Raw genomic sequence first — 27,261 nt, forward strand, 5'->3', positions numbered from 1 at the left:
TGAAATCTCATGGTCTCAGCCCTGCTTAGCAACCAAATCTAGTACTACATAATACAAAGGGACTGAATGGGCAACATTCATTTCCTACTTGTTACATAAATGCTTCTGGTGCTCGATATAATGAAGAAGGAAAGCAACAACACTGGCAGCCTGCAAAAGTTAAAGCGGGGCCAGATTAAGCCATTGACAGCTTCTGAGAAAATATGTCGGTGATTTCTAACTTTGGACATGAGGATAATCTTGTATAGGCTGCCGACTCTGTTTCTAAATTTTAAAACTTGAGATTCTCAGGGGATCATCAGGAGTTTCACAGCACTAAGATTCTATGTCGAGCAATTAACACAAAAATTCTGAGAAAGGTTTAGAGAATAAAAGATGGTTCAACAAGTACAAAGTGTAATGAAGCCCTGGGGAATATGACTGCCTGCTACAGGAGAGCTCTGGGACCACAGATGGAGAAGGTGTAAGTACATGAAATAAATAAGGGGCCACACAATTTATATTATGAGCAGGAGTACTCGGGTTCCTCATGTTTCTTAAGTCTGTGCCTATTAAATTCTTATTTTCCAGAAGTCAGTTTATGAAGACATGAATTTTAGGGAACATTGGCAGAATCCCAATACTTTTTTTCAGCTTTATAGCTGTATCCAGCCTGTATTTACAGACATAACCTGCACATTCTAATGAGGATAAATACCTTTCAAATAAATATTTTAAACCAAATGTTCATAACGAAATTATATCTCCATATACAATGACTGTGGAGTAGAATTTTAATCACCAACAAAAAGAATTCCAGCTCACTATAGTCCTAAATCTACATTTCCTTCTCCAGCAAACGTCTCCACATGATGAACTTTTCTGCATATTTTAATTTGATGATAGACTAGTAGTATCTTAACTTATGAAATGATCATATGTGACATAATTCAAATAATTAGAATGACAAAATATATTGTTTTTAATTTTAAAAGCAGTAGATTTTCGTCAGAAGCAGAGAGCAAATAGGAGGCATTTGTTATGTTCAATGTAGCTTCTATAGAAATTGTGATGTTTGAGCTTTTTGTGGCTGGCTAAGAAACACTCCACGATTCAGGCATTCACTTCACTGTCTGCCCATTTCTGTTCCCGTTGGTTTCCCAAAGTGTGAACAATATCTTCACAACTTGTGACCCTCCAATTACAGCCAGATTCCAGACCTGTGTTTGTAGGGCCCACGATACGAGTGCAAATATAGTTCCACATCCCATATTTCAAATGTTGAAAAGATCTAATCTTCTAAACTTGACAAATAGATTTTCATAACACCTAGAAAAAAAAGGCCAGGTTAAAATGTAGTGTTCAGACTGCTGAGTGTTTTCTCACCAGAATGTGATAGCACAGTGGGAGTCAGTTCCCTGGCCCATACTCTACCCTTCTTCTCCTCTAGGTCCTCACTTTATCTTGACCACAATATACATATTCATTCTCATGTTTATGGGCATGGCTACCTTGTTTCTTCAGTCCCAGCTTTATCAATACTCATGCAAGAAGCCACTCCTTTTCAGGCCTCATGCATAGTGATTTGAACATTGGAAGCTTTAGGGTTGTTTGGGTGAAGAATTTTGGGGTCTTAATTTCCTAGGACATAGTCTAGAAAGGCATGGCAGGGGATCCAGGTTGACATGTCCTTTGGCCCTGTGACTTTTGCTCCAGGGGAAGTAGAAGTTCCAGAAGTGGACCAGAGCGGGTCCCTTAGACACTGCCAGGTTTAAGAATGATACAGTTTAGGCCTATGGTTTTAGAGGGTGTTTCTAAACAAGAAATATATGTCTTCATCTTACTGGCAGTAGTAAAGTAACAGAACTGAGGTTATACTAACTTAAAAATTATAAATTTGACATTTCTCTTAATTATAGTATTATACTACTCATTATCACTATTATTATTATCACTACTATAATATTACTATGATTATTATGTTAATTAGTGTAGTACTAACATGTACATGCTGGCTTTTAAAATGAATACATACAATTTATACATATTTATGGGTACATGGGATATTTCAATACATGCATACAGTGTGTAATGATCAAATAAGGGTAATTGGTATAACTATCATCTCAAACAATTGATTTATTTGTATTGAGAACATTTCAAATTTTCTAGCTATTTTGAATATGCTGTACATTCTCGTTAACTGTAGTCACCCTACTGTGCTATTGAACACTAGAACTTATCCCTTCTAACTGTATTTTCATACTCATGAACCAATCTCGCTTCATACTTCCTCCCCTTTACGCTTCGCAGCCTCTGGTAACCACTATGCCACTCAATATCTCCATGAAATCCACTCTTTTAGCACCCTCATTTGAGTGAGAACATGTGATATTTGGTTTGCTGACTTATCATAATGTTCTCCTGTTCTATCCATGTTGCTGTAAATGACAAAATTTCATTCTTTTTTATGGCTAGATAATGTTTCATTGTGTATATATACCATATTTTCCTTATACATTCATTTGTTGATGGACGCTTAAGTTGAGTTCATATCTTGGTTATTGTGAATGATGTTACAGTAAACATGGAAGTGCAGCTATCTCTTTGATATACTGATTTCTTTTCTATACTGATATACTGATTTCATTAGCCAGATGTGGTGACACGCACAGCGCCTGTAATCCCATCTACTTGGGATGTTGAGGCGTGAGAACCCCTTGATATGCATAGCAAAGGAAAATATCAACAAAGTGAAGAGATAACCTACAAAATGGGAGAAAATATTTGCAAGCTATCCATTAAGCAAGAGATTAATTACCAGTATGTATGAGAAACTCAAACAACTCAGTGGCAAAAACAAACAAACAAATAATTCTATTTAAAAACGGGCAAAATATCGGAATAGAAATTTCTCAAAAGAAGACATACAATTGATTATCAGGTATATAAAAAAATACTCAACATCACTAATCACCTGGGAAAGGCAAATCGAAATCACAATTAAATATTATTTCAGTCTCATTAAAATGGCTATGATAAAAAGAAAAACAGAATAACAGACTGGTGAGGATGTGGAGAAAGGAGAGTGCTTGTACATTGGTGGGGGGAATAAGAGTTAATACAGAAACTTTGGAAAACAGTATGGAGGTTCTTCAAAAACTAAAAAATAGAACTACCATATAATACATAATGGATTTAAAACAATCTATTAATCTTAATAGGTGCAAAAGTCTTTAAGAAAACACACATTTCTATCACATAGAACTGACACCATGCCAGAATCCCAGCACTTTGGGAGACCAAGGCGGGTGGGTCACTTGATCTCAGGAGTTTGAGATCAGACTGGCCAATGTGGTGAAACCCCGTCTCTAATAAAAATATAAAAATTAGCCGGATGTGGTGACAAGCATCTGTAATCCCATCTACTTGGGAGGATGAGGCATGAAAACCACTCGAACCTGGGAGGCAGAGTTTGAAGTGAGTGGAGATCCTGCCCCTGCACTCCAGCCTGGGTGACAGAGGGAGACTCTGCCTCAAAAAAAAAAAAAAAAAAAAGGAAGAAAGAAAGAAAAAAAGAAAAAAATCTGGAGGAATTCATATAAGTCTTTTTTGTATGTTAGGGCTGGATTTGGTTATTTCACATAAGAAAATGAATAATGATATACAATCTAGATATAAAAAAATTCCTTTTGGTTTCATCGGTTGAATTATTTCTTCAAAGTAACAGCTGTAAGAAAGGATGTTTTGATGATATCATGAAATGTAAAGATCTCACTTAAACTATGGAATCCAAAGATTAGATCCACAGAATCTAAATTAAGCCTTCCTGTGTTTCACTTATTAAATTTCTCATGATAGTAGAATATTGGTTTTTATTTAGCAAGATTACCTTCTGTTATCAGAATTTTCTGAACAATTGACTTTGTTTTATGTTTTATTTATTTATTTATTTATTTTTGAGATGTAGTCTCACTGTGTCATCCAGGCTGGAATGTAGTGGAGCAATCTCAGCTCACTACAACCTCCGCCTCCCGGGTTCAAGTAATTCTCCTGCCCCAGCCTCCCAAGTAGCTGGGACTACAGGCACACAACACCACCATGCCTGACTAACTTTTTTGTATTTTTATTAGAGATGGGCTTTCACCATGTTGGCCAGGCTGGTTTTGAACTCCTGATCTCAAGTGATCTGCCCGCCTCAGCCTCCCAAAATGCTAGGATTATAGGCGTGAGCCACCGTACCCAGCTGACTTTACTGTTCTTTTTAAACTCAGAAGTGATTTATGTCTTTTTTTGCAAACTTGCTTCAATGTGATTTTCCCAGCATACTTACATTATTATTAAATCTAGTATTCAGTCTGAGTAAATCTTCTAAATATACAGATAAAAAAAGTAATAATAAAAAAATTGTAATAAAAAAGTAAGATGTCCCACTGCATCAATATTACTCAGAAAAAACTGAGCAGAATTCACTTTGTGTATGTGTGCATGTGTGTCGTATAACAGAGGGGAATTCGAATAAGGAAAACCAGGTGGTAAGACTACAGTCATTTTTTTTAACCTATGAAATTAATTTATGCTTTTAGGACTATGAAGATAAAGTTTTGTCTCCTGTCATCATAGGAAATGTAAGTTTACAAAACCCTGTCTGTTTAAATGCACACATTGGATTCTGTCAAGAGAAAATATTGTATGTTAATTGCTGTATGTAAGTTAACTGACACTATCAATAAAAAAATATCAGTAATGAAGAAATCCCACTTACTAAATAGGAAAAAGATGAAGACCAACTGTTTTAAAACAGTAGAAGACACATGTTACATTTGGTGGCTCTGTTTAACAAAAGTGATCAAGTACAGTATTAGTAACTTATAACTGCACAATATGGTATAAATAAAAGAGAGAAGTACACACTAAGGGGGGAAGGTTTGAATCCAGATTACTCCTCTAATTGAGAATATCCCACTGAGATTCTCTGAGCAAGGTGTAATAACAACAAGAAATTACATCCTGGAAGGTTACAAAATTATTGTCAGGATTGTGGAGTTGACATATGAGGTATTGATGACCAAGTGTAGGTATGAGCAAGGCAAAGAGCTGAAGAACTGTAAGGCTACTATGTTAAATGAGACATTTGCTAACTTTTCATAGTGATTCTCAATTCTGTCTGTATATTTGAAACACCTGGACAAGTCTTAAAAATGCCAATGCTTAAGTCCAATCCTGATCAATTTAATCACTCTTTGGTAGTGAGTTTCATGTGATTTTATTTATATTAAAAATCTCCCTGCAGCCAGTTTTGAGCAATATTGATTTAGAATTGCAATAGAATTGGGTAGGAGAGCTGATGTTGAGAGAGGCACCTAAATCTTCAAATAAATGCAAAGTGCAGATGTCACTATGACAGACTTAGTCCATGGATTCTTGTATACCCATTAATTGATAAGAAAATGTGGTTTCATATACTATGACAACAACCATGTCACTATGAATACATGCTAATTAAAATACAAATGCTCATTATTTAAATTTTACCTGGAAAATTGTAAACATTTGTTTAAGTAAGATGGTAGGACTTTGCATAAAATATGTTATTTCTCTAATGTTACCACAATGTTGCTTTAATCAATACGTTTTTGAAAATAAAATGTAAGATATTATTTTAAAAAATAAAAATTGGTTTACCAGCATGAGACACCTGCATTTAACTTTTAATCAAGACTATAGTAGCCAAACTCATGGAAAGGAAGCAAAAGACACAGGTATTTCTGTGGGGAATAGTCAGTTTTTCATGCAAGGCATGATTAGATTTCCTTCACTTATCTTAAGAACTGCCAGTGCTAGCTTTATATCAGTTTATAAAGCAAAGTCAGCTCTCCAGTTCCTCTCTTCTTCCATCTCTAATCCTTTCAATACTTATGGTGTAATGCAACTTTATTTAAGGCGTAAGTGCTTGACCAACCACTACCTTACTATATTCTGGACAGTTTTGAAGATGTCAAGGATGTCAAGACAAAGAGCAATATCACAAGGTTAAAAACTAGAGCATTTAGACTTACATGAGCTTGGATACAAATGCTATCTCTATCTCTAACTGTAATCACCACAACAAACACCCCCCATACTGTTCAGCTCCCACTATCCTGCATTACTCACTTTATTTGTTTAATGTCTGTCTCCCGCATTGCTGTCCATGGGCTGTTTCAGATTCTTGACTTTGCTGCATAGAGCATTTTGAGTTAATCCAAAGTAAGAGTAGGCAAAGAAGTTTATTGCAAAGCAAAAGTACACTCTGAGAGATGAACAACCTCCTCAAAGAGAGAGACAGCCCCTAGTGCCTTAAGGAGACTGTATATACATATTCATAAAATACGAGGGATATCAACTATGCACAGGTGAACCTGCTCTTGGTGCAGGCACTTAGCATCTACATGCTCTAATATGCATTGCATGTATCACTAGCATATAAAATCTCCACTGAGGGGTGTGTTTTTTACTATTAAAATGAGAAAAAGTTGCTGTACGGTAAACTTTGAGTCTAGCTGTGCATGCAGAATCCTGAGAAGGCAGAAATTTGTAGCTCATAGCTTCTTTAGCTTTCGGTGCTGATTGGCTGGAGATTAGGGAAGGTACAATATGAATAAGGGGCTTTTGTTCTCTGTCTCAGGCCTTAATGTAACCAAATAGCGATGGGCTGGTGTCCTGTAGGACCACTTATCTTGCAAAAAGAGTTAGGTGCTCACTCACAAGGGTGCAAGGAATGCAAAAGGAACCCGCAATGCTTCACACAGGGAACAAGTCCTACCCTGCTTATCCTGCCTCACTATCACAGGCATATGGGCTCAATGATGACAATAACTTTATTTTTTGTTAATTAAAATAGCTTCATAGAAGGTACTGAATATGATTTATTATTGAGGGAACTCAGAAACAGCATCCCAGTGTCAATTGACTCCCTCATCATTTGCCTCATCTATAGTTTTACTTAAAGTTAGACTCAGTAAGTTGCAGAAACAGAATTTGAACACTAGGCTTACATGAGTCCAAATTCCATGCTGGTGCTATGGATTTTTTTTTTTTTTTTTTTTTTTTTTTTTTTTTTTTTTTTTTGAGACAAAATCTCGCTCTGTTGCCTAGGCTGGAGTGCAGTGGTGTGACCTCAGTTCACTGCAAGCTCCGCCTCCCGGGTTCACGCCATTCTCCTGCCTCAGCCTCCCTCCTGAGTAGCTGGGACTACAGGGGCCCGCCACCACGCCTGGCTAATTTTTTTTTTTGCATTTTTAGTGGAGACGGGGTTTCACTGTGTTAGCCAGGATGGTCTCGATCTCCTGACCTCACGATCCGCCTGACTCGGCCTCCCAAAGTACTGGGATTACAGGCATGAGCCACCATGCCCTATGGATTTTTAAAGCTGCAATGCATGCTTTCATCTCAAAGACTTTGCACTTACGATTTCTTCAGCCTAAAATGTTTCTCTGGAAGATAACAAGATGGCTTTTCTTTAGTTCTTTACTCAGATGCCAGGAAAATCAAGACCAACATGACTGAGGCAGCATGTAACTGAACAGACTTTATTTCTAAGTGAGATGGAAAGTCGTTGGAGTCATTCAACAAAGAATGACAATATTTGCTTCATGTTTTAATATGGTCGCTGTGATTAAACTATTGGGACCAGTCCAAAAGCAGGAAATGGCTGAAGCCATGTTAGAAAATTACTGAATTAATTCAGAAGAGAAATGACTATGACTTGGACGAGGATCATAGCATAGATATGAAGTGGTTTGGAGCCTGGTTATTCATTGACTGTAGAGCCAATGGGTTGTAATGTAGGAATAGGTGTAGTATAAAGAGATGAATCAGTTGGTTCCTAGGCTTTTGGCTTGAGGAACTGAAGTATAGATTTGCTATTTACTTTGTTCCAGAAAAGAAAAGAACCAATTTGGAGTGTAGAAGAGGTTAGAAAGTCAGTTCTGTTCATGTTAAACTTGAGATGTCTATTAAATATACAAGTGTTTATGGTGAGTAAGATACGTAAGTATAGACTTCAGAGAATAGGTCTGGGTGGGATATTTAAGTTTGGAAGTCACCAGCATAGATAGCATATTTAAAGTGCCTAGATGAGATTGCCTGTGGAGTGAATATAGATGGAGAGAAAAATAAGTATTTAAAATGAACCCTGCAGATCCACGTTTAGACATTACAGAGATGAGGAAGAACCAGCAGGCAGACTCAGAAATAAGCAAGTGGGAATAGGTGGTGTCCTCATAGCCAAGTGTCAAGGAGGAGGGAGTGATGGACTGGATCATAACTGCTTATGAGAAAGAACAGAAATTAAGAACTATTAGACCATTCTTTCTACATGTCTGCTTAGTTTTCTCATACTGGCAACCTCCACGTTGCTGAAAGAACACCAACATGGTGATCTTGCCATGACAACCCTCACACCTTAGTTATAACAGGAAAAGCAATATTTCTAAGATAAAATTACATGTTTCTGCAATAATAGTTTATTACTTAATAAGAGTGCACTAAATATGTCAACTTCCATTTATTTCTCATTCTTTCAGAAGAAATAAGAATTGATGATCTTTTTATGTTAGTGCTTCTGTTAGTCATGTAAGGAACTGTAATCTCTCTTCAAACTAGATTTCTAGTACTTATTTAAGTACATGGGCCTTTAGGTCTATATTTAACTTTAACTGTCTTAGTGACCCTTCTGCAGATTAAAAAAAGATTATAATGAACATAACTCCTAAGTTCTCTACCTGTTTAAACTTGCATTTTTAATTCATAAAAATTCTATGAGGTAGACAATATTATTATTATGATTCACAAATAAAGAATACCGAACACACACATACAACTTTTTATGTGAAGCTAAGCAACTTAACCAAAGGCATAGAGGTAGTTTGCATTACAGTTTAAATGTAGATCTGTTTAATTACAAAATGTATGATTTTTTCAATCTTGACACATTCAAGTTGATTTTCTTTGACTCAAACTATGTGGGCTAATTTATTGTTAATATCTGTGCTATCTCTCTTTAGTAAAACTTACTTCTTCAACTCATGTCTGGCTTATATGAGATTGAGATCAAATATCAGCTTTGAGCTACAAGAGTTATAGGAGGTTCCATGATTTAGAGCAAAAGCATGTTGTGGAATGAGATAGACTGGGTTCAAATCTGAACAACTATTTCATAACTGGTATAACTAGAAACAAGATTGAATCTCTATACCCTCAGTGCTTTCATCTGTCAATTGAGAGTATTACTGTACCATCTTCATGAAATTGTTTGTGTGTTAAATGAGATGACAATTAAAATATCTAAAACGGTTTCTGGCCTAAGATCTGTGCACAACAATAATAAACCCAAGAGCTACCAGAAGGAAGGAGGGAGAGGCCAGTGCTACAGAAGGACTGGACAATAACTGGAACCACATGACTTATTATTGGAGAATAACCTTAGAAGATTGCAAATTTAGTTCTTAGAGAACTAGAAGTATCATCCAGGTAGTCTAAGTAGACTCTAAGAGATGGAGATTGAAGGAAGGATGAGTTGTAAGTATCAAGGTCTTTGATACATTATTGGTTATTGGTAATATGCAGTCTATGTTGGCAGTAACACTGGAAATAGGCTTTAGCACCTTATGCATTGAACAGTACTAGAAACTACACATAGGAATTAAGCTATACGCAGTCTCTCTGGTATACTCTGCAGGACTCCAATCCTAGTATGCAAATAGAGTGGGAATTAGTGCTTTATAGGCAATTATTCAGATTGGCCGTTCCCTTTCTCTGTTGGAGGTTTGGAAAATGAGCTTATCTCTAGGCTCATGCAAAGTCGATAGGCATCTGTGTTTACACTTGGTCTTATGGCAGTAAATTATTTCTGGTTCCTACTAATCTATACTCTACACTGGGCTGTTCTTGGCTGTCAGCCTGGGACCGGCTAAGCCTATAGTTACCACATTAATTTTCTTCATAATTGGCTAGGCTATAGGAAAATAGAAAAGAACTAATAGCCATTCATTTTGGATTCTGTCATTTGTGTGCAGAGAAAGATTAGAGAATTTCTAGATGCATTATGGAGCACATCACACAGTATGATGAAAGTTAAATTTCTGGAAGAAGAAGCAAAATATATTGCTATAAACCAAATTATTTGATATCGAAGATTGACTACATTAAAGCTGAATAGCTTTTAGATTGTCTGAAAATGTAAAGTCTCTGAGGTTTATGAACTTTAATAGCAGAGTATGATCATCCTGACTTTCTGCTGAGCATGGAAGATTCAAAATAGTGAATGGATGCAGCAGACATTTTCCTTATTTCATTTCTGCTGCCATGCATGAGAGTTAAATTCTGTGATTTTTTTTCAATGCATGATACATTTAACTGAAAAGAAAGTTAAATATCTCATATCATCAATTAAAAACTGTACGTTAAGCCAGGGACTATTAAGATTTCATTCTGTAAAGTATTCCACTGCTTGTGATTTTGAATATTTTGTTTCTAGAATGTTCAAGGTGTCCAGTGCTCATATTCGTGAACATAAATTATATCAGGAGTTTCAATTACACACGGAAGAATGTGGGGCTGATATTCAAAATCAGATAAATAGTATTTTCATTTAATGTTATATTAATGATATATGGTTATTTTCATAGACATCCCTAATATGAAAATAGTGAACCTTTAAATTTATTAAAATGTATTGCCCATAGTAAAAGGCATCATCTGATATTTTAATTTCTAGCAGATTAATTACTAATGTATTTGGTTACTAGAAATAATCCTGATCAGTGAAAACTTACAAAGTTGGGTTCACCAATTAAAATTAATTCAGTATACTGTGCAATTAAAAAACAGTTCAACTACATGAACATTCAAATAATTTTTTAAATAAACACAAAAGCAAATTGAGAACTGGGATAAAATACAAGTTCAAGAGGTATTGTTACAGTAAGTAGCTAGTCAGGCATGAGTGGGGCAGAAGAGGGCTCACCACATCCACCAGGAATTCAGGCATCCATCAGATCATAGTCCAACAGTCGTCCTACTGTCTCTAAAATGATAATTGGTTGTAGCCAGCACCAGGGAGAGGCAGTTTCCTGATGGTCTGGCAGTTGTTATGCTAAAATGATAATTGGCCACAGCTGGCACCAGGGAGCGGCAATTTCCCAATAGATAAAGACACTTGAAATTGGTAATTGACAACCTCCAAAAAAAACTCAGGAATTAGGCCAGCGGGCTAGTGCATGCTCATTAAGAGACAAAATGGCACAATATGACCTTCTGGGGGCATTCTACCAGAAAAGGGAAGAAAGTCTCAGGTGAGTTTACATACCAACTTCTTAACCACACTGCAGCCTCACCTCCCAAGCACAAGGAGGGCACTTCACATGCGGGCAGCTCACCCTAAGAGAAGAATGAAGGTAAACAGGGCAAGATGCCAGAAGTGGACCAGTATAAAATGTCCTGGGTTCAAGATTAAATGGGGCATTTAATCTCGAGGGTACTCGCTTGGGTCTCTTCCAAGCGTACCTTCCTGTCTTTCCTGCTGTAAAGCTTCCTATTTATTTATTTATTTATTAATTTTTTAAGGACTTCCCAAAGTATTCTTTTTTTTTTTTTATTGTACTTAAGTTTTAGGGTACATGTGCACAATGTGCAGGTTTGTTACATATGTATCCATGTGCCATGTTGGTGTGCTGCACCCATTAACTTGTCATTTAGCATTAGGTGTTTCTCCTAATGCTATCCCTCCCCCCTCCCCCCACCCCACAACAGTCCCCAGAGTGTGATGTTCCCCTTCCTGTGTCCATGTGTTCTCATTGTCCAATTCCCATCTATGAGTGAGAAATGCAGTGTTTGGTTTTTTGTCCTTGAGATAGTTTACTGAGAATGATGATTTCCAGTTTCATCCATGTCCCTACAAAGGACATGAACCCATCATTTTTTATGGCTGCATAGTATTCCATGGTGTATATGTGCCACATTTTCTTAATCCAGTCTATCGTTGTTGGACACTTGGGTTGGTTCCAAGTCTTTACTATTGTGAATAGTGCCGCAATAAACGTACATGTGCATGCATGTGTCTTTATAGCAGCATGATTTATAGTTCTTTGGGTATATACCCAGTAATGGGATGGCTGGGTCAAATGGTATTTCTAGTTCTAGATCCCTGAGGAATCGCCACACTGACTTCCACAATGGTTGAACTAGTTTACAGTCCCACCAACAGTGTAAAAGTGTTCCTGTTTCACCACATCCTCTCCAGCACCTCTTGTTTCCTGACTTTTTAATGATGGCCATTCTAACTGGTGTGAGATGGTATCTCACTGTGGTTTTGATTTGCATTTCTCTGATGGCCATTGATGATAAGCATTTTTTCATGTGTTTTTTGGCTGCATAAATGTCTTCTTTTGAGAAGTGTCTGTTCATGTCCTTCGCCCACTTTTTGATAGGGTTGTTTTTTTCTTGTAAATTTGTTTGAGTTCATTGTAGATTCTGGATATTAGCCCTTTTACAGATGAGTAGGTTGCAAAAATTTTCTCCCATTTTGTAGGTTGCCTGTTCACTCTGACGGTAGTTTGTTTTGCTGTGCAGAAGCTCTTGAATTAGATCCCATTCATCAATTTTGGCTTTTGTTGCCATTGCTTTTGGTGTTTTAGACATGAAGTCCTTGCCCATGCCTATGTCCTGAATGGTAATGCCTAGGTTTTCTTCTAAGGTTTTTATGGCTTTAGGTCTAACATGTAAATCTTTAATCCATCTTGAATTAATTTTTGTATAAGGTGTGAGGAAGGGATCCAGTTTCAGCTTTCTACATATGGCTAGCCAGTTTTCCCAGCACCATTTATTAAATAGGGAATCGTTTCCCCATTGCTTGTTTTTGTCGTGTTTGTCAAAGAACACATAGTTGTAGATATGCAGCGTTATTTCTGAGGGCTCTGTTCTGTTCCATTGATCTTTATCTCTCTTTTGGTACCAGTACCATGCTGTTTTGGTTACTGTAGCCTTGTAGTATAGTTTCAAGTCAGGTAGCGTGGTGCCTCCACCTCTGTTCTTTTGGCTTAGGATTGACTTGGCAATGTGGGCTCTTTTTTGGTTCCATATGAACTTTAAAGTAGCTTTTTCCAATTCTGTGAAGAAAGTCATTGGTAGCTTGATGGGGATGGCATTGAATCTATAAATTACCTTGGGCAGTATGGCCATTTTTACGATATTGATTCTTCCAACCTATGAGCATGGAATGTTCTTCCATTTGTTTGTATCCTCTTTTATTCCATTGAGCAGTGGTTTGTAGTTCTCCTTGAAGAGGTCCTTCACGTCCTTTGTAAGTTGGATTCCTAGATATTTTATTCTCTTTGAAGGAATTGTGAATGGGAGTTCACTCATGATTTGGCTCTCTGTTTGTTATTGGTGTATAAGAATGCTTGTGATTTTTGTACATTGATTTTGTATCCTGAGACTTTGTGGAAGTTGCTTATCAGCTTAAGGAGATTTTGGCCTGAGACAATGGGGTTTTCTAGATGTACAATCATGTGATCTGCAAACAAGGACAATTTGACTTCCTCTTTTCCTAATTGAATACCCTTTATTTCCTTTTCCTGCCTAATTGCCCTGGCCAGAACTTTCAACACTATGTTGAATAGGAGTAGCGAGAGAGGGCATTCCTGTCTTGTGCCTGGTTTCAAAGGGAATGCTTCCAGATTTTGCCCATTCAGTATGATATTGGCTGTGGGTTTGTCATAGATAGCTCTTATGATTTTGAGGTACGTCGCATCAATACCTAATTTACTGAGAGTTTTTAGCATGAAGGGTTGTTGAATTTTGTCAAAGGCCTTTTCTGCATCTATTGAGATAATCATGTGGTTTTTGTCTTTGGTTCTGTTTATATGCTGGATTACATTTATTGATTTGCATATGTTGAAGCAGCCTTGCATCCCAGTGAAGAAGCCCACTTGATCATGGTGGATAAGCTTTTCGATGTGCTGCTGGATTCGGTTTGCCAGTATTTTATTGAGGATTTTTGCATCAATGTTCATCAAGGATATTGGTCTAAAATTCTCTTTTTTGGTTGTGTCTCTGCCAGGCTTTGGTATCAGGATGATGCTGGCCTCATAAAATGAGTTAGGGAAGATTCCCTCTTTTTCTATTGATTGGAATAGTTTCAGAAGGAATGGTACCAGTTCCTCCTTGTACCTCTGGTAGAATGTGGCTGTGAATCCATCTGGTCCTGGACTCTTTTTGGTTGGTAAGCTATTGATTATGGCCACAATTTCAGAGCCTGTTATTGTTCTGTTCAGAGATTCAACTTCTTCCTGGTTTAGTCTTGGTGTATTTGTCGAGGAATTTATCCATTTCTTCTAGATTTTCTAGTTTATTTGCATAGAGGTGTTTGTAGTATTCTCTGATGGTAGTTTGTATTTCTGTGGGATCAGTGGTGATATCCCCTTTATCATTTTTTATTTCATCTATTTGATTCTTCTCTCTTTTCTTCTTTAGTAGTCTTGCTAGCAGTCTATCAATTTTGTTGATCTTTTCAAAAAACCAGCTCCTGGATTCATTAATTTTTTGAAGGGTTTTTTTGTGTCTCTATTTCCTTCAGTTCTGCTCTGATTTTAATTATTTCTAGCCTTCTGCTAGCTTTTGAATGTGTTTGCTCTTGCTTTTCTAGTTCTTTTAATTGTGATGTTAGGGTGTCAATTTTAGATCTTTCCTACTTTCTCTTATGGGCATTTAGCACTATAAATTTCCCTCTACACACTGCTTTGAATGTGTCCCAGAGATTCTGGTATGTTGTGTCTTTGTTCTCGTTGGTTTCAAAGAACATCTTCACTTCCGTTATGTAACCAGCAGTCATTCAGGAGCAGGTTGTTCAGTTTCCATGTAGTTGAGCAGTTTTGAGTGAATTTCTTAATCCTGAGTTCTAGTTTGATTGCACTGTGGTCTAAGGGACAGTTTGTTATAATTTCTGTTCTTTTACATTTGCTGAGGAGTGCTTTAGTTCCAACTATGTGGTCAATTTTGGAATAGGTGTGGTGTGGTGCTGAAAAATATGTATATTCTATTGGTTTGGGGTGGAGAGTTCTGTAGATGTCTATTAAGTCTGCTTGGTGAAGAGGTGAGTTCAATTCCTGGGTATCCTTGTTAACTTTCTGTCTTGTTGATCTGTCTAATGTTGACAGTGGGGTGTTAAAGTCTCCCATTATTATTGTGTGGGAGTCTAAGTCTCTTTATAGGTCACTCAGGACTTACTTTATGAATCTGGGTTCTCCTGTATTGGATGCATATATATTTAGGATAGTTAGCCCTTCTTGTTGAATTGATCCCTTTACCATTATGTAATGGCCTTGTCTCTTTTGATCTTTGTTGGTTTAAAGTCTGTTTTATCAGAGACTAGGATTGCAGCCCCTGCCTTTTTTTGTTTTCCGTTTGCTTGGTAGATCTTCCTCCATCCTTTTATTTTGAGCCTATATGTGTCTCTGCAGGTGAGATGGGTTTCCTGAATACAGCACACTGATGAGTCTTGATTCTTTATCCAATTTGCCAGTCTGTGTCTTTTAATTGGAGCATTTAGCCCATTTACATTTAAAGTTAATATTGTTATATGTGAATTTGATCCTGTCATTATGATGTTAGCTGGTTATTTTTCTCATTAGTTGATGCAGTTTCTTCCTAGCTTCAATGGTCTTTATAATTTGGCATGATTTTGCAGTGGCTGGTACCGGTTCTTCCTTTCCATGTTTAGTGCTTCCTTCAGGAGCTCTTTTAGGGCAGGCCTGGTGGTGACAAAATCTCTCAGCATTTGCTTGTTTGTAAAGTATTTTATTTCTCCTTCACTTATGAAGCTTAGTTTGGCTGGATATGAAATTCTGGGTTGAAAATTCTTTTCTTTAAGAATGTTGAATATTGGCCTCCACTCTCTTCTGGCTTGTAGAGTTTCTGCCAAGAGATCAGCTGTTAGTCTGATGGGCTTCCCTTTGTGGGTAACCCGACCTTTCTCTCTGGCTGCTCTTAACATTTTTTCCTTCATTTCAACTTTGGTGAATCTGGCAATTATGTGTCTTGGAGTTACTTTTCTCGAGGAGTATCTTTGGGCGTTCTCTGTATTTCCTGAATCTGAATGTTGGCCTGCCTTGCTAGATTGGGGAAGTTCTCCTGGATAATATCCTGCAGAGTGTTTTCCAACTTGGTTCCATTCTCCCCGTCACTTTCGGCTACACGAGTCAGACGTAGATTTGGTCTTTTCACACAGTCCCATGTTTCTTGGAGGCTTTGTTCATTTCTTTTTATTCTTTTTTCTCTAGACTTCCCTTCTCACTTCATTTCATTCATTTCATCTTCCATTGCTGATACCCTTTCTTCTAGTTGATCACATTGGCTCCTGAGGCTTCTGCATTCTTCACGTAGTTCTTGAGCCTTGGCTTTCAGCTCCATCAGCTCCTCTAAGCACTTCTCTGTATTGGTTATTCTATTTATATATTTGCCTAATTCTTTTTCAAAGTTTTTAACTTCTTTGCCTGTGACTTGAATTTCCTCCTGTAGCTCAGTGTAGTTTGATCATCTGAAGCTTTCTTCTCTCAACTTGTCAAAGTCATTCTCCATCCAGCTTTGTTCCATTGCTGGTGAGGAGCTGCGTTCCTTTGGAGGAGGAGAGGCGCTCTGCTTTTTAAAGTTTCCAGTTTTTCTGCTCTGTTTTTTCCCCATCTTTTTGGTTTCATCTACTTTTGGTCTTTGATGATGGTGATGTACAGATGGGTTTTTGGTGTGGATGTCCTTTCTGTTTGTTAGTTTTCCTTCTAACAGACAGGACCCTCAGCTACAGGTCTGTTGGAGTTTGCTAGAGGTCCACTCCAGACCCTGTTTGCCTGGGTGTCAGGAGCAGTGGCTGCAGAACAGCAGATTTTTGTGAATCGCGAATGCTGCTGTCTGATTGTTCCTCTGGAAGTTTTGTCTCAGAGGAGTACCCGGCCGTGTGAGGTGTCAGTCTGCCCCTACTGGGGGCAGATTTGTAGGCAATTTCCTTTAAAACGGAGGCAGAAAAGAGAGGACCTAAATAACATTAGCTTTACTTTTCTATTCTATTTATGGAGACAAATCTAATATGTTCAAGGCTTAATTTAAAAGATGGACACATTAAGAAAACCAATGGAGAATCTTGGAATAAAACTGGGATCTACTAAACCAAACAAACAAAAATAAACAAATAGAATTTCTACAATCTAAGAGTACACAGTCTGAAATGAAAAATGTACTTAGTGTGCTTTCTAGAATACTAGAGATGACAGAATACAGGGACAGTGAACTTGAAGAGATCAAATAACTTCTGGGAAAATATCAAGTGGTCTAACGTCTGTATAATTCCAGTCCCAGAAAGACAAAATAGAAAGAATTGGAAAAAATAATAATATATATATATACAGAAAAGGAAGGAAGACTAAAAATGTGCCCAATTCAGCCTGGCCAACATGGCAAAATCCTGTCTCTCTTAAAAACACAAAAATTAGCCAGGCATGGTGGAGGGTGTCTGTAATCCCAGCTATTCAGGAGGCTGAGGCAGGAGAATCACTTGAACCTGGAAGGCGGAGGTTGCAGTGAGCTGAGATTGCACCACTGCACTCCAGCCTGGGTGACAGAGTGGGACTCCGTCTCAAAAAGAAAAAAAAAAAAAGAAAGAAACCCAATTTAGTGAAAAGCATGGCTTTATAAAGCCAAGAATCTTGGCAAATCCTGAATAAATAGAACGAAAACCACACATAGGCATATCATAGTCTAGATGTTTAAAGATGAAGAGAAAAACCTTGAAGGAGATCAGGAAAATAGAATATATTTAAACTTGGGAACAATGACACAAATGACAGTGGATGATTTCAATGAAAGTCATAAGACAGTAAATCTTTAAAGTGTTGAAAAATAAACAAACCAGTTTCAACCTAATTCCTAACATGCAGAAAAACTATCTTTCAAAAAATGAAGGTTGAATAGAGACATTTTCAGGTAAGTTATAGTTGAAAGAATTCAAGACCAGAAAATCTGTCCCTAAAGAAAGACAAAAATAGTTTTGTTTTTTTTTTCTTTTTATTCAGAGACAGTCTCACTCTGTTGCCCAGGCTGCAGTGCAGTGGCATGATCTCAGCTCACTGCAACCTCTGCCTCCTGGTTTCAAGCAATTCTCATGCCTCAGCCTCCCAAGTAGCTGGGACTACAGGTGCCCGCCAGCACATCCGGCTAATTGTTTGTATTTTAATAGAGATGAAGCTTCATTATGTTTCCCAGGATGGTCTCAAACTCCTGAGCTCAGGCAATCCACCCGCCTCGGCCTATCAAAGTGCTGAGATTACTGGTGTGAGCCACAATGCCTGGCCTAAAAATACATTTTTTAAACAGAAAGGACATGGCCATGAAGGTAATTTTCAGCAACAAAGAAAGAAGTAAAAAGTACCAAAAAAGGAAAATGTGTTAGTAAATACTTTCACATGATTTAAAACAAGAGAACTGACAATTTAAAACAAAAATTAGGGCTGGCCGCTGTGGCTCATGCCTGCAATTCCAGCACATTGGGAGGCCCAGGCAGGCTGATGGCTCGATCTGAAGAGTTTGGAACCAGCCTGGGCAACATGGTGAAACTATGTATTTTTCTACAGAAAAATACAAAAATTAGTTGAGTGCAGTGGTATGCTCCTGTAGTCCCAGCTACTTGGGAGGCAGAGGCAGGAGAATCACTTGACCCTGGGAGGCAGAGGTTGCATTGAGCAGAGAACATGAAATTGCACTCCAGCCTGAGTGACCAGAGTGAAGCATTGACATAAAAAAAAAAATTGTATTGTATTGTTGGTCTTTTATTATTTGCAAATATGAAATATGTCATAATAATAGCATAAAGTAAGTTAATAGAAATATACTGCAATAAGGTTATTATATTTTAATTAAAAACAGAAGATATTTATAAGAATACTACAAAACATGAGTGGATATTTTAATCCTTAGAAGAACTATAAAAGATTATAAAAAGATTTACTGGAAAATTACTAGAGCACTTACAAAGAAATGATAAAAATATTTAATTCATTCATAATTCTGCTTATCAAAAGTCATTGTTATTAAAGTGAAAATGCAATTCAAAAGCTGAGAAAAATATTTATAATACATAATGACAATTTTTATTTTCATTTTTACCACTTGTATCTAAAATATATAAAGCGCTGAAACAAACACATTGTAAAGAGACTGACACTTTCTTAAAAATTCAGTCTATACTTACCTCATGAACTAGCAATTCCACTCGTAAGTACCTAGTCAAGAGAAATGAAAGCATATGGCTACAAAATGTGTGGCACAATAATGTTTATAGTACCTTTATTCATAATAGTCAGACATTTAAAAATAACTCAAATTTCATCATAAGAAGATAATAAATAATTGTGGCACATTCAGTCAATGGAGTATTATTCCAAAAAATAGTGCTAGTGCTACAACAATATGAATAAATTGAAAAGATATGATGAGCAAAAAAAGACAGTCACAGAAGAGTTTATACTATTTGACTCCATTTATTTGAAGTTCAAGAAAAGGCAAAAGAAATCTTAGTGATAGAATTTGAGAAGTGGTTGCCTACTGGGTATGTGGATTGACTAATGGGACTAATATAGGGTGATATAAAAATTATCCCTTTTGATAATGATTTTGGCTACAAAGGGCTGTATATTTACTTAGACTTATCAATTAATCAAATTCAAATTTATGATTTTACTATTTGCAAGTATTGCCTAGATCAAAAAATTAAATAAATTATGCAATTTTGTTTGACTCCTTGAGGTTCTATATGAAGCATTTTTTTCTTGCTAATATTCCTGTTGGGTCAAATAATTTTTAAAGTTACTTTTATCAACCTAAAAGTAAATAGTCTCATAAATATTTATTTCATTATTATTGCTTTTATTTATTATTTATAAAATGTCAATAATGAATGTGATAGTCTACAAATAAAGTTTACATATCTAAGACTTTACAGTTCAAATATAAGAGATACTGACACTAAGAAATGCCATGTTGCTAATGTGAACAAACATAAGATTAGTTTACATCTGTTTTATTGCTTCTGTATCTTTTGTATTTCTCCCTATATTTTTTTGTATTATATTTGGAAAAGACATTACAGGAACTCCTATTTAAAGAGCTTTATAAAAAAGTTCACAGATGACTTAAGAGATCACATGCTCCTGAAACCTGGGGGCTTTCATCGTGGGTAGCTATTCAAAGTCTATTTCAGTAGATAAATGAAATATGGATTCAAGCTGAGGAAGTCTTTGTATTAAATACACTAAAAGATAGATAGGAAATGCATTGTAACATTTGGTCTTGTATTTCTTCAGAAAGTCTATGTGTGTTTTTTTTTTTTTTTTTTTTTTTTTTTTTGAGACGGAGTCTCGCTCTGTCGCCCAGGCTGGAGTGCAGTGGCGCGATCTCGGCTCACTGCAAGCTCCGCCTCCCAGGTTCACGCCATTATCCTGCCTCAGCCTCTCGGAGTAGCTGGGACTACAGGCGCCCGCCACCACGCCCAGCTAATTTTTTTTTTTTTTTTTTGTATTTTTAGTAGAGACGGGGTTTCACCGTGGTCTCGATCTCCTGACCTCATGATCTGCCCGCCTCGGCCTCCCAAAGTGCTGGGATTACAAGCGTGAGCCACCGCGCCCGGCCAAGTCTATGTGTGTTTATCTGTATATTTATCTATATTTTAATGTATACATGTATATATATTTGGATATATGTGTGTCTCACACACATATACATATACTTACATACAGTCTGACACTGTTTCCATGGGTTCCACATCGGTAGATTCAACAAACTTTGTATCGAAAATATTTGGAAAAAAGGCAGAGTAAGATGGTGGAATAGAAGCATACATTGTTTCTCTCCCTTGCTGGAACACCGAATCTTAACAATTATCTGCACACAGAAAAGCACCATCACAAGAACCAAAAATCAGGTAAACAATCACAGTACCTATTTTTAACTTCATTTCTCGGAATGAGGAATTGAGGAGACCAGGAGAGACAGTCTGGATGGTGATGCCACCCCTCCCCCATCCTCCAGCAGTGACATGGAGAGACAATCTGGGCATTTCGGGGAGGGAGGGTGCAGTGACTGAAGGACTTTATATTGAACTCAGTACTGCCCTGTTACAGCTGAGAATAAAGCCATACTGATCTCGGCCATCACCTGAGTATAGAGGGAGCATTTGTGTGTGCTCTAACCAGAGGGGACTTGCCCATCCCAGTGGTCACCATGGGTTGAAATGCAGTTTGGTCTTAGGTAAATATGAAAAGCAGTCTAGAACACATGGACTGCAATTCCTCGCCAACTCCTACTGCTAGGGTGGACCTAGAGCCAGTAGATTACAGTGGTACATGACTTAAGGAAATAGCAGCTGACCCGCTAAGGGAGTTTGTACCATCCCTCCCCCAACCCCAAGCAGTGCAGCTTGCAGAAACAAAAGTGACCCTTTCCTTCTGCTTCAGGAGAGAAGAGTGAAGATTAAAGATGACTTTGTCTTGCATCTTGGATACCAACTCAGCCATAGTAGGATAGGGCACCAGGCTGAGTCATGAGGCCTCCATTCCAGGACCTAGCTTCTCAATAACATTTCTAGGCACACCCTGGGCCAAAAGGAAGCCTTGAAGGGAAGGAAACATACCTGGCATAATTCATCACTTTCTGACTAAAGAGCCCTTGGGCCCTGAATAGCCAGCAGCAATACCCAGGTAGTATGCCATGAGTCTAGGGCTCTGAGATGTGTGGCTTCAGGAGTGACCCAGCACATTTCCAGCTGTGGTGGCAATGATGAAAGACTCCCTTGGTTTAAGGGAAAAGTAAAAGGGACTTTGCCTTGCACCTTAGGTACCAGCTTGGCCACAGTGAGGTATAGCAGCAAACAGGATCTTGGTGGTCCCTGAATCCAGGTCTAGGCTCTTGGACAGCACTTCTGGATCTGTCCTACACCCAAAGGGGAGCGGGCTGCCCTGAACTGTGAGTCCCAGGCCTGGCAGCATTCACCACAAGCTGAAAAAAGAACCTTTGGGCTTTAAGTGAATGTCAGTGGTGACCTGGCAGAACCCTCCAAGGACTGATGGTGTTGGAGGCCACAGGATGAGGATCCTCTGCTTGTGGAAGAGAGAAAAGAGCAGGAAAAATTTCGTATTGTAGTTTGAGTGCCAGCTTAGCCTCAGTGGAATAGGACATCAGGTAAACTGCTAAGGTCTTTGACCCCAATCGCTGGATCTCAGAAAACGTCTCTGGATATGCCTGGGGCTTGGGGAAACTCACCACCCTGGAGGGAAAGGTCTTGGGCAGGACCCATCACCATGCCAGCTTCCGTTCTGACCCAGTTGCAGTCCCAGTGGTGATGGCCACAGTGGTGCTTGCATAACACACCCCCAGTTCCAGGTGGCTCAGCGCACACACATACACAAACACATACACACACACATACACCTCATTTGTTTAGGAGAAAGTAAGGGAAAAGAACAAGAGCGTCAGCCTGGTAATCCAAAGAATTCTTCTGAATATCGTACAAAACCGCCAAGTAATACCTCTAGAGCTTGCAAAAACCACAGTGTTACTGGACTTTAGGCCCAAGTCCCTTTGAATACCTGGAAAGTTATTCTAAGAAATACAGGCATAAACAAGCCAAGACTGTGAAGACTACAACAAACATCTAACTTTTCAATGTCTAGACCCAAACAAATATCTACAAGCATCAACACCATCCAGGAAAACATGACCTTACCAAATGACCTAAATAAGGCACCTGCAACCAATCCTGGAGAAACAGAGATAGGTGAACATTCAGACACAGTATTTTAAATAGCTGTTTTCAGGAAACTAAAAAAAAAAATTAAGATATGCAGAAAAGGCATTAAGAATTCTATCAGAAAAATTTATCAAAGAGATTAAAATAATGTTAAAAAATGAAGCAGAAATCCTAGAACTTAAAAATGCAATTGACATGCTGAAAAATGTATGAGAGTCTCTTAATAGCAGAATTGACCAAGCAGAAGAAAGAATTAGTGAGCTTGAAGACAGGCTATCTGAAAATACAATTAGAAGAGACAAAAACAAAACGAATTAAAAAAAAAAAAAGCATACCTACAGGATGTAGAAAATAGCCCTTTCAAAAAGGCAAATCTAAGAGTTGTTGACCTTAAGGAGAAGGTAGAGAAAGAGATAGGACAAAAATTTTATTCAAAGGGATAACATCAAAGAATTTTCAAAGCCTAGAGGAAGATATCATCGTTGAAGTACAAAAAGTTTATAGAACACAAAGCAGATTTAAACCAAATAAGACTATTTTAAGGCATTTAATAATCAAACTCACAAAGGTCAATGAAGAAATCCTAAGAGCAGCAAGAAGAAACAAACAGCATGCAATGGAGCTCCAATACATTTGGAAGCAGCCTTTTCAGTTAAAATCTAAAAGGCCAGAATATAGTGGCATGACATATATAAAGAAATTAAGGGAAAAAACCTTTTACCCTAGAGTAGTAAATTGCTTGAAAATATCATTTAAATGTGAAGGAGAAATAAATACTTTACCAGACAAACAAAAGCTGAAGGATTTCATCAACATCAGACCTGTCCCATATAAAATGCTAAAGGGAGTTCTTTAATCTGAAAGAAAATGATGTTAATGAGCAAAAATAAATCATCTAAAAGTAAAAAGCTCACTGGTAATAGCCAGCACACAAGAAAACAGAATAGTATAACATTGTGATTGTGGTTCATAGACTCCTCTTGTCTTAAGTAGAAAGACTAAATGATGAACCAATCAAAAATAATAACTGTGACAACTTTTCAAGATTTAGACTGTACAATAACACATAAAGAGAAACAAAAAATTTGTAAAGGTCGGGGGATGAAATTAAAGTGGAGTTTTATTAGTTTGCCTTTTGCATGTCTATTTATGCAATCAGTGTTAAGTTATCCTCAGTTTGAAATAATGAGTTATATGACAGTATTTATAAGCCTTATGGTAACCTCAAATTGGAAGAACATACACATGACACAAAAAAGCATACAACTGATACAAATTAAAGCTTGCTACCAGAGAAAAGCACCTTCTCTAAAAGGAAGACAAGAAGAAAGAATAGAAGGAAGAGGAGACTATAAAACAACCAGAAAACAAATAACAAAATGTCAGGAGTAAATCTCTACTTATCTAATAACGTTGGATTTAAATGGACTCAAGTATTCAATCAAAAGACACACAGTGACTGAATGGATGAAAAGAAACAAGAACGAATAATCTGTTGCCTACAAGAAACATGCTTCACTTATGAAGATACTGTATTAGTCTGTTCTTGCATTGCTATGAAGAACTATCTGAGACTGAAAGAAAAGAAGTTTAACTTACAGTTCTATTGGCTGTAAGGAAGGGTGGGGAGGCTTTAGAAACTTACAATCATGACAGAAGGTGAAGGGGAAGCAGGCACAAATTATATGGCCAGAGAAGGAGGAGAAGTGGAAGGTGAAAGAGAAAGCGCAGTACAGTTTTACACAACCAAATTTGGTAAGAACTCACTCACTGTCATGAGAACAGGAAATGGAAAATCTGTCCCCATGATCCAATCACTTCCCACTAGGCCCCTCCCCCAGCACTGGGGAATGCAATTCCGCATGAGCCTTGGACGGGGGTACAAATCCAAACCATATCAGAGACATATAAACTGGAAATTAAAATATACTCTATGCCAGTGAAAAGCAAAAAAGAGAAAAAAATTAGCTATATTTAGATCAGATAAAATTAATTTTAAGACAAAAAGTATAAGAAGAGACAAAGAAGCTTACTGTATAATGAAAAACGGGTCAATTCAACAAGAGGATATATTGATTGTAAATGAATATGCACCCAACACTGGAGCACACAGATATAGAAAGCAAATATTATCAGAGCTGTTAAAGAGAGAGACAGCCTTCAATACAATAATAGTTGGAAACTTCAGCACCCCCCTTTCAGCCTTAGACAGATCTTTCAGACTGGAAAAAATAAAAAGAACAAGGAAGCATTAGACTTAATCTGCACTCTAGAACAAATGAACCTAATAGTTATTTACAGAACATTTCACCCAAAGGCTACAGAATACACATTATTTTCCTCAGTACACAGATCATTCTTAAGGATAGACTGCATGTTAGGTCACAAAACAAATCTTATGAAATAATATCAATTATCTTCTCTGACCATAATGGAATACAACTAAAAATTAATAAGAAGAGGCATTTTGGAAACTAAACAAATGTGTAGAACTTAAACAATATGCTCCTTGAATGACCAGTGGGTCGACAAAGAAATTAAGAAAATTGAAAAATTTTTTTGAATTAATGATAATGGAAACATTATCACATGAAAACCTATAGTGAAAGAAGTTCTAACAGGAAAATTTATAGATGTAAGTGCTTATATAAAAATTCAGTAAGTAATCTAATGATGCATCTGAAACTACTGGAAAAGCAAAAGCAAACCAAACCCAAAATTATGAGAAGAAAAGAAATAATACAGATTAGAGCAGAAATAAATGAAATTAAAAAGAAGAAAACAATAAAAACAATTAATATAACAGAAAGTTGTTTTTCTGAAAAGAAAAACAAAAGTGATAAACCTTTTGCCAGACTAAGAAAAAAGAGAAAGGACCCAAATAAATAAAATCAGAAATGAAAAAGGAGATGTTACAACTGATAGGGTGAAAATTCAAAGGATATATGACTACTATGAAGAAGTATAAGGCAATAAATTAGAAAATCTACAATAAATTTTTAGACACATAAAACCGACCAAGATTGAACTGGGAAAACTGAAAACCTAAACAGACCAATAACAACTAACAAGATCAAGGCCATAATAAAAACTCTCCCAGTAAAGGAAATCCCACAATCAGATGGCTTCACTGCTGAATTCTACCAAATATTTAAGAACTAATATCAGTCATACTAAAGCTATACCAAAAAAAAAAAAAAAAGAATAGAGGAAAAGGGAATACTTCCAACTCATTTAACTTGGCCTGTAGTACCCTGATATATAAAAAAAGGACAAAGACACATCAAAAACAAAAAATACAGGCCAATGTCACTAACAAATACTAGTGCAGAAATCCTCAATGAAATACTAACAAACCTTATTCAAGAATACCTTAAAAAACTTGTCATGATCAAGTGGGACTTGTCCCAGTCATGCAAGGATGGTTCAATATATGCAAATCAATGACATATTACTGGAAGTTCTAGCTAGAGTAATCAGACAAAAGAAATAAACAAAAGGACATCCAAATTGGAAAGAAGAAGTCAAATTACCCTTGTTTGCAGATGATATGATCGTATATTTGGAAAAACCTAAAGTTCTCCCCAAAAGCTGTTAAAACTGATAAAGAAATTCAATAAATTTGTGGGATACAAAATAAACACGCAAAAATCAGTAGCATTTGTATATAATGACAGTGAACAATCTGAAAAAAAAAAGCAAAAAGTAATCTCATTTAAAATAGCCACAAATAAAATTAAATACCTAGGAAATAACCAAAAAAGTGAAAGATTCCTATGACAAAATCTGTAAAATGCTGGTGAAAAAAATTGAAGGACACACAAAAAATAGAAAGATATTCCATGTTCACAGTTTGGAACAATCAATGTTATTAAAACGTTCATAGTATCCAAAGCAATCTACAGATTGAATGCAATCCCTATCAAAATACCAGTGATATTCTTAACAGAAATAGAAAAAAAATTCTAAAATTTATGTGAAATTACAACTACCCAGAATAGCCAAAGCTATTCTGAGCAAAATGTTGAAAACTAGAGGAATCTATTACCTGATTTCAAATTATGCTACAGAGCTATAATAACCAAAAGTGCACAAACAGAGTTTAAACAGATGCATAAACCAATGGAACAAAATTGAGAACTCAGAAACAAATCCATACACTCACAGTGAACTCATTACCCACAAAGGTGACAAGAACATATACTGGGGAATCAACAGCCTCCTCAATAAATGGTGCCGAGAAAACTGAATATCGATATGCAGAAGAATGAAACTTGATCCCTATCTCTCACCATATACAAAAACCAAATGAAAATAGATTGAAGACTTAAATCTTAAAGCTAAGACCTCAAACTATAAAACTACTGAAAGAAAACATTAGGAAACCTCTCCAGGACATTGTTCTGGGCAAAGATTTCTTGAGTATTACCCTACAAGCCCAGGTAACCAAAGAAAAA

At 36.9% G+C, this 27,261-nt stretch overlaps 1 long non-coding RNA gene across 1 annotated transcript in view; it reads left to right on the forward strand.

The window, feature by feature from the left end:
• Positions 1 to 27,261, forward strand: part of LOC134733758 (uncharacterized) — a 239,348-nt gene that overhangs the window by 187,663 nt on the left and 24,424 nt on the right. Inside the window, exon 4 of the long non-coding RNA XR_010117364.1 lies at positions 4,566 to 4,607. This is a non-coding gene — a long non-coding RNA (uncharacterized lncRNA). The remainder of the gene's footprint in view (positions 1 to 4,565; positions 4,608 to 27,261) is intronic.

Source organism: Symphalangus syndactylus, chromosome 12 (genome assembly GCF_028878055.3).
Source record: "Symphalangus syndactylus isolate Jambi chromosome 12, NHGRI_mSymSyn1-v2.1_pri, whole genome shotgun sequence".
Taxonomy (NCBI): Eukaryota; Metazoa; Chordata; class Mammalia; order Primates; family Hylobatidae; genus Symphalangus; species Symphalangus syndactylus.